Source organism: Coregonus clupeaformis, chromosome 24, assembly GCF_020615455.1.
Source record: "Coregonus clupeaformis isolate EN_2021a chromosome 24, ASM2061545v1, whole genome shotgun sequence".
NCBI classification, from domain to species: domain Eukaryota; kingdom Metazoa; phylum Chordata; class Actinopteri; order Salmoniformes; family Salmonidae; genus Coregonus; species Coregonus clupeaformis.
This window is the reverse complement of record NC_059215.1, coordinates 49,163,991-49,180,208: the sequence shown is the minus strand read 5'-3', so window position 1 is coordinate 49,180,208 and position 16,218 is coordinate 49,163,991. Positions and strand designations below refer to the sequence as shown.

The window sequence follows — 16,218 nt, the reverse complement described above, 5'->3', positions numbered from 1 at the left end:
GTGCTGTGTCTGTTTTCAAATGTGAGGTGTGACAAATGTCCCTCTTTTGGGACGAGTAAGAAAACTTGACCTACAGGAGTTGAACATTGAGTCCGGGCCACCCCTCACAGTCCCCATTACAGCCTGAAGGCCACCCCTCACAGTCCCCATTACAGCCTGAAGGCCACCCCTCACAGTCCCCATTACAGCCTGAAGGCCACCCCTCACAGTCCCCATTACAGCCTGAAGGCCACCCCTCACAGTCCCCATTACAGCCTGAAGGCCACCCCTCACAGTCCCCATTACAGCCTGAAGGCCACCCCTCACAGTCCCCATTACAGCCTGAAGGCCACCCCTCACAGTCCCCATTACAGCCTGAAGGCCACCCCTCACAGTCCCCATTACAGCCTGAAGGCCACCCCTCACAGTCCCCATTACAGCCTGAAGGCCACCCCTCACAGTCCCCATTACAGCCTGAAGGCCACCCCTCACAGTCCCCATTACAGCCTGAAGGCCACCCCTCACAGTCCCCATTACAGCCTGAAGGCCACCCCTCACAGTCCCCATTACAGCCTGAAGGCCACCCCTCACAGTCCCCATTACAGCCTGAAGGCCACCCCTCACAGTCCCCATTACAGCCTGAAGGCAGACTCAGAATGCACTGACCTTAATGTGGCTAATGTCAGAGGTCAATGACAGTCATTTGTGGCTGTGTCCCAAATAGCACCCTATTAACTATACAAATGGCACCCTATTAACTATACAAACGGCACCCTATTAACTATACAAACGGCACCCTATTAACTATACAAACGGCACCCTATTAACTATACAAACGGCACTCTATTAACTATACTTTTGACAAGTGCCCTATGGGCTCTATGGATCCTGGTCAAAAGTAGTGCATTAAATAGGGAATAGGGTGGTATTTGGGACGCGTAGACATTCTGTGTGTTCATGACCAGTACAGTGCTCACTCAAGTATCTCAAGTGTGTATCATGTATCACAGCCCCCCTCAAGTTTGATCTATTCGTATTCTGAAAATAAAGAAATATCTATTTTACTGATGAGTTAATTCACAGATATGGAATTTAGCTATCAGTGCTCCCTCAAAAAAGGAGTTGTCTGACCCCTCTGAGTGTAGTTAATCTGCTCTCTCTCATCTCTCTCCTTTAATTATTATGTGTTTAACTTTTGTGAACATTCACAGTTGACATGTCTGCAACATTGATGTCCTCACTGTCCCAGCAGGTGCCTATGCTTCAAGTGAATGCATTTCCAGTTAAATGCGTTTCTAGGGCGTTTCAGGTGGATAAACTTTAACTGGGATATGGATGAATCTTCTGACTTTGTCCATGTCAAGGGTCTATTATTTTCTCCTTTAGACGGTTCAGCATTTCTCTTAGCAAGTGCGTCCTGCAGAGGTAATTCTGTGCAAATAATAGGCCTGGGTGTGGTAGGTGGTATTCGTGTCAAAACCTAGAAAAGTTATATGGTTTACCATTATATAATCTCATTATTACACAACTGGAGTTCAGGTCACACAGATAAGATCTTGCGCTAAAGTTCCTCTGCAGTGGATGGAATGTCCCGTTTGCTGCAGAGAGAACACTGCAGTCAGCGATACCGCCCGGGCTGGCTGTCTGTGTCAATCTGCAGAAAGACTCACCCCAATCTCCGACTCTGACATGGTTCACACACTTCTCAGCTAATAGCCTAGCTTTATATTACCCTACTGGCCAAGACAGTGTTTTTAGCATGATGGTTTGACAGCAGAGCAGGCGTTGTTTTTCTACGTTGGGAGGTTTTCAGAGCGAGCTCCACGTTTCAATCACGTGTCAGTCCCTATGGAGGGCGGCTTTGGTTCACGCGACCTCACTCACTTCATCGCCAATGTACTGTTGAGGTGGTGGAGATTGAGTTGCAACTCCGAGGACGGAATTCACACGTTGAACTAAAGTTATTATGGCACCTTCTCCCTCAGTGCCCTCAAGTGAACGGGACCAGTTCTGTCGAATTATATGCCAAGGAAACTTCTCCAAGTAAGCCTCCTATCAAGTGCACTATCAAAAGGATGGATCGCGCATCTCAAGTGTAGGAATCTCCATCTCCTCGAGCGCAGAACACCACCTTTGTTGTTTACTGAAGTTCCTATTTAAAATCAAGAGGGAAATTGGTCAACATCTTATTGAAAATTAAGGTATGTATATAAGTATACTTAAGTATACTGTATTTCAGTCTTCATGAATAAATAGTTATTGTTCTAGACAAGTGTATTTGCATTTATGTATTTATTTGTATAGGGTTTTAGGGATATGCTTTTATATATTTTTTAAACTCACAAATACATAACAATTTAGGGTTTTCCCACCGGGCACAAATTGATTGCATCAACGTTGTTTCCGCGTCATTTCAACGACACAAAATCCAATGGGAGAACGTTTAATCAATGGGAAAAACTGATTGGATTAGCAAAAAGTAATCGATCTAAAGGAATTTCGGGAATGTTTGTCCTTTTTAAATTACAGTGAGCTCCAAAAGTTTTGGGACAGTGACACATTATTTATTGTTTTGGCTCTGTATTCCAGCACTTTGGATTTGAAATGATATAATGACTATGAGGTTTAAAGTGCAGACTGTCTGTTTTAATTTGAGGGTATTTTCATCCATATTGGGTGAACCGTTTAGAAATTACAGCACTTTTTGTACATAGTCCCCCCATTTCAGAGGACAAAAAGTATTGGGACAAATTCACTTATAATGTATGTGTATTAAAGTAGTCAAAAGTTTAGTATTTGGTCCCATATTCCTAGCACGCAATGATTACATCAAGCTTGTGAAGCAAAAATATCATACCACCAGGACATGCTAACCTAGGGGTATGATATTTGTGTGTCTGTAACTTTCTCAATCATCATTATTCACGATTCATTCAGGACTATCCGTAATCATGGTAGCATCGACATTAATGTAGAAGTGTTTAGAAACATATTGTATTCTTATTTACAATAAAAGTGACTCCAAAATTACATAATACATTATTTACCATTCATTTCTATTGGGCACAAAATAATCTGAAAAACAACCAAAACAAACAGCAAATGCATCCAACAAGTTTGTAGAGTCACAAGCTTGATGTAATCATTGCGTGCTAGGAATATGGGACCAAATACTAAACTTTGGACTACTTTAATACACATATAAGTGAATTTGGCCCAGTACTTTTGGTCCCCTAAAATGGGGGGACTATGTACAAAAGGTGCTTTAATTTCTAAATGGTTCTCCCGATATGGATGAAAATACCCTCAAATTAAAGCTGACACTTTAACCTCACAGTCATTGTATCATTTCAAATACAAAGTACTGGAGTACAGAGCCAAAACATTTTTAATTTTGATTTGAAGTTGAATTCATGTTAGTTGACAACTCAATCAAATGTAAATCAGAACCAGACGTAGAACTGACGTCTGTGTCCAGTGGGTTGTTTTTGGCTGTAATATTCATGATAGCTGCTACTGCCACACAATAGACGGGTTGGTTGTTTAGCAACAAAACCGAGGCGTGTGCAACTATGGGGCAAGACGGACGGGTTGGCTTAGATTGTTGACAACATGTAAACTATATTTAGTCTCCAATGTTTATTGAAAACATAAAATACATTTGCACAATGAACACTTATTGTCTTTCAAATACATCGTTACAGTTGTTGTTAGCTAGCTAGCGAATTTTAGCCATATTAGCATAGACGTGACATCAGTCAAAACACCTCAAAACAAGACATGATATCAAGAAGAAGATATAAAACTAGCTGAAAACTACGATTCCCCACATGGCAGCTTCTAGTCATTGTTGCTAGCGATCTGGCCATTCAGAATCACAACACACAGCGTTCTGCCCCATTGAAGCACATGCATTGTTTTCATGACATTGTCAGCTAACCCCTCTATAAATTTATATGTTGGAATTTCGATTTGTGAGACTTGGAGTGCTGGAGCTTTTAATAAATAAATTAACAATTGATATGTTGGATTCAGGTCTCCATCGCAACCAAACATCTATGTTAAAGAAGATGACTAAATTACATCAAACTTTATTTAAAGTGCATTTAAAGTTTGATTTGATTTAGCCCTATTCTATAACTTAGATTTTTGTTTGAGATGGAGACGTGAATCCAACATATCAATTGTTAATTTGTAGACAAACTGGAATTAAAGCCACACTAAGTTTTATTTATTTTATTTATTTCACCTTTATTTAACCAGGTAAGCCAGTTGAGAACAAGTTCTCATTTACAACTGCGACCTGGCAAGTCAGTGGCACAGTTGGAACTATCCAAGCAGTAGATGCATCTCCTTTAAATGTTGATATTTGGTTGCACTGTCAACCAAACACAATTCAATATTACTTTTGTAATACAGTAAATAGCATAAAGTTAAGGCTATCTTATAAACTAATTTAACATTCAACCTTAAAATGAGTTTAACACATCATGGCCACATTTTGAGGTTACTGGAACTATACATTTCTTCTTCTGTAATTATATAAAGCGTGCATGTTCAAGATAGCATGCCTAGGTCACCGCAGGTCTGTGGAGATCTTCACAATTGCTGTAATAATCTGTCAGAATCTCGAACGGCATTGATCACTTGCACCAAGTACTTATAATGTAATTTCAATTACAATCCAGGTCATTTGGTTCTGCTATTAGATGAAGCACAGTGATATCACATTAATCTGTTGTATAAATAAACAAAATATCTGACATTGTATTCCCATTTGAACTTTGCTGTGCTTTTAAATGGTTGAAAGTGCAGTGATAAATATTTGGGTGACAACTAAACCAAAAATCTCACATTAGATTAGAATTTGGTTGTGCTTTTAGATGGTTGAAAGCAGTGATAACACATTGGAAATTCAATTAACTTTTGGCTGTCTTTTTGAGTGGGTGAATATAGGTTGTAATCTCATTGATCAACGTCTCAACCAAATGTTACCAACATATCCACGTCGAAATGACGTAGTGTGCCCAGTGGGATGTTTGTTCCTCTAACTAAATTAAAACAGCTAGTGGGTAGTGATGATCTGTTTGTTCCAAACAGAGTCGTACGATTGTCCGGTAATGCAACAAGAAAACTCTGATCTGAAGAGAGCAACTGGTCCAGCAGATTTTTATACAGAACGAGACCTCTCTATGAATTTACCATACTGTGGTGGTGTATGGTCCAGACCTGGGTTCAAATAATATTTGAAATCATTTCAAAAACTTAAGCTTTGCTTGATTGCCTGCCCTTAGGCATGCTGACCTGTCCACTACCTCCACTGACCATCTTGCTATGAGCTTCCAGATCCCCTCAAGACTGCGGCTGCCCATCTGGAGGCTTCAAGAAGTACTCAAGCTGACTTGATCTATCTGATCTAGCTACTGTTGTAGCCTATATTTCTTTTTACATGACTTCTTTGTTGTTTATTTAGCTTAACAATCGCTTTGAGATTCTGTCTGTAATAAAAAAAAACTATAAAAGTGTAATGTATTACTATTATTATTGATTGAGCTCTCCTTGTTGCAATGGAACTAATAGAAAAGTCCCAAAAGTGCAAACCCTGAGCACCTGGCACTCCAGACGAGCTAATGCAAACGCTCAAAGTATTTGAAAGATTTCAAATAGTACTTGAACCATTTTGAATACTGTGGTGTATGAGTTCACAGTACTGTGGTGTATGAGTTCACAATACTGTGTTGTATGAGTTCACAATACTGTGGTGTATGAGTTCACAATACTGTGGTGTATGAGTACACAATACTGTGGTGTATGAGTTCACAATACTGTGGTGTATGAGTTCACAATACTGTGGTGTATGAGTACACAATACTGTGGTGTATGAGTTCACAATACTGTGGTGTATGGTCGTTCCATTCTCCTTTTCAGGGATAATAAACTAAGCCAAAAGCTTTTCAACTAACCACCAAGCAGCTTTTTAGCAACGTAATCTCACCATTCCTCATGACTAATGTATTTTGCGTTTCTCATTAACACCAAAAGAGCTGATTCAAGAATGTGAGAATGTCAGATTGGCTATTAGTGTTGTATTGTATTACTGTAGTATGGAGTCTAATGGGAGGCAGAGCTACCGCAGTTGTAGCTATGGATACGCGGTCACAAAGCTTGTTCACACAGTAAGGCCTATCAAAGTAAACTGATACAGTGTCTCATTGTATTCAACACTTTAAAAGTATCTAATGTCTTCATTTCAGTTGTTTGCTCTCACATATTGAAAAACCTTGAGTTGAGAACAATTACTCTGAGATGAGAGCATCTTTTGTTCTGTTAATTTAACTTTTGTATCGCCTGATGACCAATATCCTCTTCCAACCAGGTCTACTCCAGCACAAACTAATCTACATGCCTAATACATTGTAATGAATTGCCCTAGTTGACGAAACACTAAAAAAGGAGTTGGATGCTGTAACTGTAGGTAACTGAACCCACTGGGCATAGTCGACGTCAATTCAACGTCTATGTGGATTCAAGTGAAATCAATACAAATTTGAACCATGTCTTTGGATTTAGGTAAAAAGTTGGATGAGAAAGAAATACCCAAATTCTCTAAATTTGTTTACGTTGATGACTTTTTGGTAAATCCAATTAGTTTCCCATTTTGATTCAATGTCATCAGAAGGAAAAACTGAATTTTTGTTGAAATGAAGTGGAAACAACAGTGATTCATCCACTTTGTGCCCATTGAGAAAGCTTCTAACCACAGGAGGTTGGTCATTTACATTTACATCATTTATCAGACGCTCTTATCCAGAGCGACTTACAAATTGGTGCATTCAACTTATGATAGCCAGTGGGACAACCACTTTTTTTTTTTTTATGGGAGTGGGAGGTAAAATGATTACTTTATACTATTCCACGTATTCCTTAAAGAGGTAGAGTTTCAAGTGGGGAGGATAATAATAATAATAATAATAATAATAATAATATGCCATTTAGCAGACGCTTTTATCCAAAGCGACTTACAGTCATGCGTTCATACATTTTTGTGTATGGGTGGTCCCGGGGATCGAACCCACTACCTTGGCGTTACAAGCACCGTGCTCTACCAGCTGAGCTACAGAGGACCACAGGATGGGCTCGTGGTAACGGCTGGAGCGGAATAGGTGGAATGGTATCAAATACATCAAACGCGTAGTTTCCAGGTGTTTGATGCCACTCCATTTGCTCCGTTCCAGCCATTATTATCAGCCGTCCTCCCCTCAGCAGCCTCCACTGCTTCTAACTAACACCTTGGGCTCTATTTTAACAAACCTAACGCAATTGTAAATCTAAGCGCAGGCGGTAGGAAACGTTATAGGTTCAGGGGTGTTTCAGAAATATTTTTGCTATTTTCACTATTGCAAATATCGGCGTACTTGCTGGCCTTGGCCGAAAGGGCTCAGTTTTGATGAATAAACAAGTTGTGGGTGTGTCAAGCCTTGGCCCCTCACTGGCCAATCAAAACGTGCTCCATGGCGAAATATGTGGTTGCTTCAAGTTGTGTATTTATGTTTTTTTTATGTATTGCCTTCGAATCAACTCCAATTCCAATGTTAATCCGTTATAGTTTGTTAAATGGCTTACAGAAATTAAATAACAAAATGTAGACCTATCTTTGCTAAATACGTTATCTTGAACCCATTTGCAGTCCACATTGTTCTAAGTAATTCACACTGATATAGGGGCTAGACCTAGTGTAAATTACATTATGGCTGAGCATGGACATGCCAAACATCGTCAATAAGAAGATTAAATTAATTATTGATAAGGCATAAAAAGAGAACAAATATTTCTAATCAAATTCGAAACAAAACAACTTGTTTTAAATAGGCTATGTCACACTTAAAGGCACCATCATTTCTCCCCATGGGCATATCATATTAAAACAACGCAGACTATGAAGGGTTTTACGCACATCCAAACTTTTCACAGTAGCTGGACAAAGATCCAATATCAATAGAAAGGGGGAATGTTCACCATTATACTGCTCACAAATAGGCCTATGTTTTTTGAACATAATCGGAACCATTTTACAGATCAGATCGCATTCACACATCTCCAGAAGTGGCCTTGTAAGAGTGTCACCGACGTTGTCACCATAAAACCACGAAGGTGAATCATTCTAAGTTTGCTTGTAATAAAATGTAACGAAAAATAAGCGATCTATTTTTTTTTTAAAACAACAACAATAAATAAATGTAATGATCATAAAATCGCCAGGATAAAAAACTGAAAACAAGCAATTTTTACAGGTTACAGATCACTTCTAAATACGAGGTTCACCGTTATCTCTCGTTTTATGATGGGCATGGACACGTAGCCTACTTCCTGGAGGGGGTTTTACTCACATCCAAAACAGGACCTGCATGGCTGAAATAATGTGGGCCTGCCTTTAACGAATAGATAAAAAGGGAACGTCAGCTCACTGTTTACTCCTCTCAAATGTATTTATATTGTTTTTATATATACAGTGCATTCGGAAAGTATTCAGACCCCTTCCCTTTTTTAACATTTTGTTACGTTACAGCCTTAATGTAAAATGGATTAAATTGTTTTATTCCCCCCTCATCAGTCTACACACAATACCCCATAATGACAAAGCGAAAACGGGTTTTTAGACATTTTTGCGGATATATTAAAACAAAAAAACAGAAATACCTTATTTACAAGTATTCAGACCCTTTACTGTGAGACTCGAAATTGAGCACAGGTGCATCCTGTTTCCATTGATCATCCTTGAGATGTTTCTACAACTCCATTGGAGTCCACTTGTGATAAATTCAATTGATTGGACATGATTTGGAAAGGCACACACCTGTCTGTATAAGGTCCCACAGTTGACATTGCATGTCAGAGCAAAAACCAAGCCATGAGGTCGAAGGAATTGTCCGTAGAGCTCCGAGACAGGATTGCATCGAGGCACAGATCTGGGGAAGGGTACCAAAAAATGTCTGCATCATTGAAGGTCCCCAAGAACACAGTTGCCTCCATCATTCTTAAATGGAAGGAGTTTGGAACCACCAAGACTCTTCCTAGAGTTGGCCGCCCGGCCAAACTGAGCATCGGTGGAGAAGGGCCTTGGTCAGGGAGGTGACCAAATACCCAATGGTCACTCTGACAGAGCTCCAGAGTTCCTCTGTGGAGATGGGAGAATCTTACAGAAGGACAACCATCTCTGCAGCACTCCACCAATCAGGCCTTTATGGTAGTGGCCAGACGGAAGCCACTCCTCAGTAAAAGGCACATGATAGCCCACATGGAGTTTGCCAAAAGGCACCTAAAGGACTCTCAGACCATGAGAAACAAGATTCTCAGGTCTGATGAAACCAAGATTGAACTCTTTGGCCTGAATGCCAAGCGTCACGTCTGGAGGAAACCTGGCACCATCCCTACGGTGAAGCATGGTGGTGGCAGCATCATGCTGTGGGGATGTTTTTCAGCAGCAGGGACTGGGAGACTAGTCAAGATAAGGGAAAGATGAACAGAGCAAAGTACAGAGAGATCCTTGATGAAAACCTGCTCCAGAGCGCTCAGGACCTCAGACTGGGGCGAAGGTTCACCTTCCAACAGGACAATGACCCTAAGCACATAGCCAAGACAATGCAGGAGTGGCTTCGGGACAAGTCTCTGAATGTCCTTGAGTGGCCCAGCCAGAGCCCGGACTTGAACCCAGTCGAACATCTCTGGAGAGACCTGAAAATAGCTGTGCAGCGACGCTCCCCATCCAACCTGACAGAGCTTGAGAGGATCTGCAGAGAAGAATGGGAGAAACTCCCCAAATACAGGTGTGCCAAGCTTGTAGCGTCATACCCAAGAAGACTTGAGGCTGTAATCGCTGCCGAAGGTGCTTCAACAAAGTTCTGAGTAAAGGGTCTGAATACTTACGTAAATTTGATATTTCCGTTTTTTTATTTTTTATAAATGTGCAAACATTTCTAAAAACCTGTGTTTGCTTTGTCATTGTGGGGTGTTGTGTGTAGATTGAGGATTTCATCCATTTTAGAATAAGGCTGTAACATAATAAATTGTGAAAAGTCAAAGGGTCTGAATACTTTCCGAATGCACAGTGTTTACAAATATTTACTTTATTTATTTTATTTTATTTCACCTTTATTTAACCAGGTAAGCCAGTTGAGAACAAGTTCTCATTTACAACTGCGACCTGGCGAAGATAAAGCAAAGCAGTGCGATAAAAACAACAACACAGTTACAATTTCGTATTAACACTGGAATGATAGATGATGTGCAAATAGAGATACTGGGGTGCAAATTAGCTAAACAAATAACAATATGGGGATGAGGTAGTTGGGAGGGCTAATTTCAGATGGGCTGTGTACAGGTGCAGTGATCGGTAAGCTGCTCTGACAACTGAAGCCTAAAGTTAGTGAGGGAGATAATAGTCTCCAGCTTCAGAGATCTTTGCAGTTCGTTCCAGTCATTGACAGCAGAGAACTGGAAGGAATGGTGGCCAAAGGAGGTGTTGGCTTTGGGGATGACCTGTGAGATATACCTGCTGGAGCGCAGACTACGGGTGGGCGTTGCTATGGTGACCAGTGAGCTAAGATAAGACAGGGATTTGCCTAGCAGTGATTTATAGATGACCTGGAGCCAGTGGGTTTGGCGATGAATATGTAGTGAGGGCCAGCCAACAAGAGCGTACACGTCACAATGGTGGGTAGTATATGGGGCTTTGGTGACAAAACGAATGGCACTGTGATAGACTACATCCAATTTGCTGAGTAGAGTGTTGGAGGATATTTTGTAAATGACATCGCCGAAGTCAAGGATCGGTAGGATAGTCCGTTTTACAAGGGTCATGTTTGGCAGCAAGGCCAAACATGCCGCAGGGCCAGGGCAAGACGGATTACCAGGACGTGTACTCCGAGCATGTGCTGACCAACTGGCAAGTGTCTTCACTGACATTTTCAACATGTCCCTGACTGAGGTTGTAATACCAACATGTTTCAAACAGACCACCATAGTCCCCGTGCCCAAAGACTCTAAGATAACCTGCCTAAATGACTACCGACCCGTAGCACTGACGTCTGTAGCCATGAAGTGCTTTGAAAGGCTGGTCATGGCTCACATCAACACCATTATCCCAGAAACCCTAGACCCACTCCAATTTGCATACCGCCCCAACAGATCCACAGATGATGCAATCTCTATTGCACTCCACACTGCCCTTTCCCACCTGGACAAGAGGAACACCTATGTGAGAATGCTATTCATTGACTACAGCTCAGCATTCAACACCATAGTGCCCTCAAAGCTCATCACTTAGCTAAGGATCCTGGGACTAAACACCTCCCTCTGCAACTGGATCCTGGACTTCCTGACGGGCCGCCCCCAGGTGGTAAGGGTAGGTAACAACACATCTGCCACACTGATCCTCAACACGGGGGCCCCTCAGGGGTGCGTGCTCAGTCCCCTCCCGTACTCCCTGTTCACCCATGACTGCATGGCCAGGCACGACTCCAACACCATCATTAAGTTTGCCGACGACACAGCAGTGGTAGGCCTGATCACCGACAACGATGAGACAGCCTATAGGGAGGAGGTCAAAGACCTGGCCATGTGGTGCCAGGATAACAACCTCTCCCTCAACGTGACCAAGACAAAGGAGATGATTGTGGACTACAGGAAAAAAAAGAGGACTGAGCACGCCCCCATTCTCATCGACGGGGCTGCAGTTGAACAGGTTGAGAGCTTCAAGTTCCTTGGTGTCCACATCACCAACGAACTATCATGGTCCAAACACACCAAGACAGTCGTGAAGAGGGCACGACAAAGCCTATTCCCCCTCAGGAGACTGAAAAGATTTGGCATGGGTCCTCAGATCCTCAAAATTTTTTACAGCTGCACCATCGAGAGCATCCTGACTGGTTGCATCACCGCCTGGTATGGCAACTGCTTGGCCTCCGACCGTAAGGCACTACAGAGGGTAGTGCGTACGGCCCAGTACATCACTGGGGCCAAGCTTCCTGCCATCCAGGACCTCTATACCAGGCGGTGTCAGAGGAAGGCCCTCAAAATTGTCAAAGACTCCAGCCACCCTAGTCATAGACTGTTCTCTCTGCTACCGCACGGCAAGCGGTACCGGAGTGCCAAGTCTAGGTCCAAAAGACTTCTCAACAGCTTCTACCCCCAAGCCATAAGACTCTAAACAGCTAATCATGGCTACCCGGGCTATTTGCACTGCCCCCCCCACCCCATCATTTTACGCTGCTGCTACTCTGTTAATTATTTATGCATAATCACTTTAACTCTACCCACATGTACATATTACTACAACTATCTCAACTAGCCGGTGCCCCCGCACATTGACTGCACTGGTACCCTCCTGTATATATAGCCTCCCTACTGTTATTTTATTTTACTTCTGCTCTTTTTTTCTCAACACTTTTTTGTTTTATTCTACTTTTTTTATTAAAAATAAATGCACTGTTGGTTAAGGGCTGTAAGTAAGCATTTCACTGTAATGTCTGCACCTGTTGTATTCGGCGCATGTGGCCAATAAAATTTGATTTGATTTGTTACGAAATAGGAAGCCGATTCTAGATCTAACTTTTGATTGGAGATGCTTAATGTAAGTCTGGAAGGAGAGTTTACAGTCTAACCAGACACCTAGGTATTTGTAGTTGTCCACATACTCTAGGTCAGACCCGCCGAGAGTAGTGATTCTAGTCGGGTGGGCGGGTGCAAGCAGCGTACGGTTGAAGAGCATGCATTAGTTTTACTAGTGTTTAAGAGCAGTTGGAGGCTACGGAAGGAGTGTTGTATGGCGTTGAAGCTCGTTTGGAGGTTTGTTAACACAGTGTCCAATGAAGGGCCAGATGTATACAAAATGGTGTTGTCCGCATAGAGGTGGATCCGAGCGTCACCAGCAGCAAGAGCAACATAATTGATATACACAGAGAATAGAGTCGGCCCGAGAATTTAACCCTGTGGCACCCCCATAGAGTCTGCCAGATGTCCAGACAACAGGCCCTCCGATTTGACACATTGAACTCTATCTGAGAAGTAGTTGGTGAACCAGGCGAAGCAGTCATTTGAAAAACCAAGGCTATTTAGTCTGCCAATAAGAATGCAGTGGTTGACAGAGTCGAAAGCCTTGGCCAGGTCGATGAAGACGGCTGTGCAGTACAGTCTTTTATCGATCACGGTTATAATATCGTTTAGGACCTTGAGCGTGGCTGAGGTGCACTCATGACCAGCTCGGAAACCAGATTGCATAGTGGAGAAGGTACGGTGGGATTCGAAATGGTCGGTGATCTGTTTGTTAACTTGGCTTTCAAAAACTTTCGAAAGGCAGGGCAGGATGGATATACAGTGGGGATAAAAAGTATTTAGTCAGCCACCAATTGTGCAAGTTCTCCCACTTAAAAAGATGAGAGAGGCCTGTAATTTTCATCATAGGTACATGTCAACTATGACAGACAAAATGAGAAAAAAAAATCCAGAAAATCACATTGTAGGATTTTTTATGAATTTATTTGCAAATTATGGTGGAAAATAAGTATTTGGTCAATAACAAAAGTTTCTCAATACTTTGTTATATACCCTTTGTTGGCAATGACACAGGTCAAATGTTTTCTGTAAGTCTTCACAAGGTTTTCACACACTGTTGCTGGTATTTTGGCCCATTCCTCCATGCAGATCCCCTCTAGAGCAGTGATGTTTTGGGGCTGTCGCTGGGCAACAAGGACTTTCAACTCCCTCCAAAGATTTTCTATGAGGTTGAGATCTGGAGACTGGCTAGGCCACTCCAGGACCTTGAAATGCTTCTTACGAAGCCACTCCTTCGTTGCCCGGGCGGTGTGTTTGGGATCATTGTCATGCTGAAAGACCCAGCCACGTTTCATCTTCAATGCCCTTGCTGATGGAAGGAGGTTTTCACTCCCCATTCATTCTTTCCTTTACACGGATCAGTCGTCCTGGTCCCTTTGCAGAAAAACAGCCCCAAAGCATGATGTTTCCACCCCCATGCTTCACAGTAGGTATGGTGTTCTTTGGATGCAACTCAGCATTCTTTGTCCTCCAAACACGACGAGTTGAGTTTTTACCAAAAATATATATTTTGGTTTCATCTGACCATATGACATTCTCCCAATCCTCTTCTGGATCATCCAAATGCACTCTAGCAAACTTCAGACGGGCCTGGACATGTACTGGCTTAAGCAGGGGGACACGTCTGGCACTGCAGGATTTGAGTCCCTGGCGGCGTAGTGTGTTACTGATGGTAGGCTTTGTTACTTTGGTCCCAGCTCTCTGCAGGTCATTCACTGTGGTTCTGGGATTTTTGCTCACCGTTCTTGTGATCATTTTGACCCCACGGGGTGAGATCTTGCGTGGAGCCCCAGATCGAGGGAGATTATCAGTGGTCTTGTATGTCTTCCATTTCCTAATAATATTCCCACAGTTGATTTCTTCAAACCAAGCTGCTTACCTATTGCAGATTCAGTCTTCCCAGCCTGGTGCAGGTCTACAATTTTGTTTCTGGTGTCCTTTGACAGCTCTTTGGTCTTGGCCATAGTGGAGTTTGGAGTGTGACTGTTTGAGGTTGTGGACAGGTGTCTTTTATACTGATAACAAGTTCAAACAGGTGCCATTAATACAGGTAACGAGTGGAGGACAGAGGAGCCTCTTAAAGAAGAAGTTACAGGTCTGTGAGAGCCAGAAATCTTGCTTGTTTGTAGGTGACCAAATACTTATTTTCCACCATAATTTGCAAATAAATTCATTAAAAATCCTACAATGTGATTTTCTGGATTTTTTTTCCTCAATTTGTCTGTCATAGTTGACGTGTACCTATGATGAAAATTACAGGCCTCTCTCATCTTTTTAAGTGGGAGAACATGCACAATTGGTGGCTGACTAAATACTTTTTTCCCCACTGTAGGTCTATAACAGTTTGGATCTAGAGTGTCACCCCCTTTGAAGAGGGGGATGACCGCGGCAGCTTTCCAATCTCTGGGGATCTCAGACGTTACGAAAGAGAGGTTGAACAGGCTAGTAATAGGGGTTGCGACAATTTCGGCGGCTAATTTTAGAAAGAAAGGGTCCAGATTGTCTATCCCAGCTGATTTCTAGGGGTCCAGATTTTTCAGGTCTTTCAGAACATCAGCTGTCTGAATTTGTGTAAAAGAGAAGCGGGGGGGCATGGGGAAGTTGCAGTGGAGGGTGCAGAGCTGGTGGCCGGGGTAGTGGTAGCCAGTTGGAAAGCATGGCCAGCCGAAGCAAAATGCTTGTTGAAATTCTCGATTATTGTAGATTTATCGGTGGTGACAGTGTTTCCTAGCCTCAGTGCAGTGGGAAGTTGGGAGGAGGTGCTCTTATTCTCTATGGACTTTACAGTGTCCCAAAACATTTTGGAGTTAGTGCTACAGGATGCACATTTCTGTTTGAAAAAGCTAGCCTTTGCTTTCCTAACTGATTGTGTATATTGGTTCCTGACTTCCCTGAAAAGTTGCATATCGCGGGGGCTGTTCGATGCTAATGCAGTACGCCACAGGATGTTTTTGTGCTGGTCAAGGGCAGTCAAGTCTGAGGAGAACAAGGGGCTATATCTGTTCTTAGTCCTGAAGTTTTTGAATGGGGCATGCTTATTTAAGATTGAGAGGAAAGCACTTTTAAAGAACAACCAGGCATCCTCTAATGACGGAATGAGGTCAATATCCATCCAGGACACCCGGGCCAGGTCAATTAGAAAGGCCTGCTCGCTAAAGTGTTTTAGGGAGCGTTTGACAGTGATGAGGGGTGGTCGTTTGACCGCGGACCCATTACAGATGCAGGCAATAAGGCAGTGATCGCTGAGATCCTGGTTGAAGACAGCGGAGGTGTATTTAGAGGGTAAATTTGTCAGGATGATATCTATGAGGGTGCCCATGTTTACAGATTTAGGGTTGTACCTGGTAGGTTCGTTGATAATTTGTGTGAGATTGAGGGCATCTAGTTTATATTGTAGGTTGGCCGGGGTGTTAAGCCTATCCCAGTTTAGGTCACCAAGCAGTATGAACTCTGAGGATAGATGGGGGGCAATCAGTTCACATATGGTGTCCAGGGCACAGCTCAGGGCTGAGGGAGGTCTGTAGCAAGCGGCAACAGTGAGAGACTTATTTCTGGAAAGGTGGATCTTTAGAAGTAGAAGCTCAAACTGTTTGGGCACAGACCTGGATAGTATGATAGAGCTCTGCAGGC

At 42.6% G+C, this 16,218-nt stretch overlaps 1 protein-coding gene across 1 annotated transcript in view; it reads left to right on the top strand.

The window, feature by feature from the left end:
- Positions 1–1,667: 1,667 nt before the first annotated feature.
- Positions 1,668–16,218, top strand: part of slc16a4 (solute carrier family 16 member 4) — a 91,561-nt gene continuing 77,010 nt past the window's right edge. The window contains exon 1 of the mRNA XM_045206899.1: positions 1,668–2,180. The gene's annotated coding sequence lies outside the window, so the exon portion shown is untranslated. The remainder of the gene's footprint in view (positions 2,181–16,218) is intronic.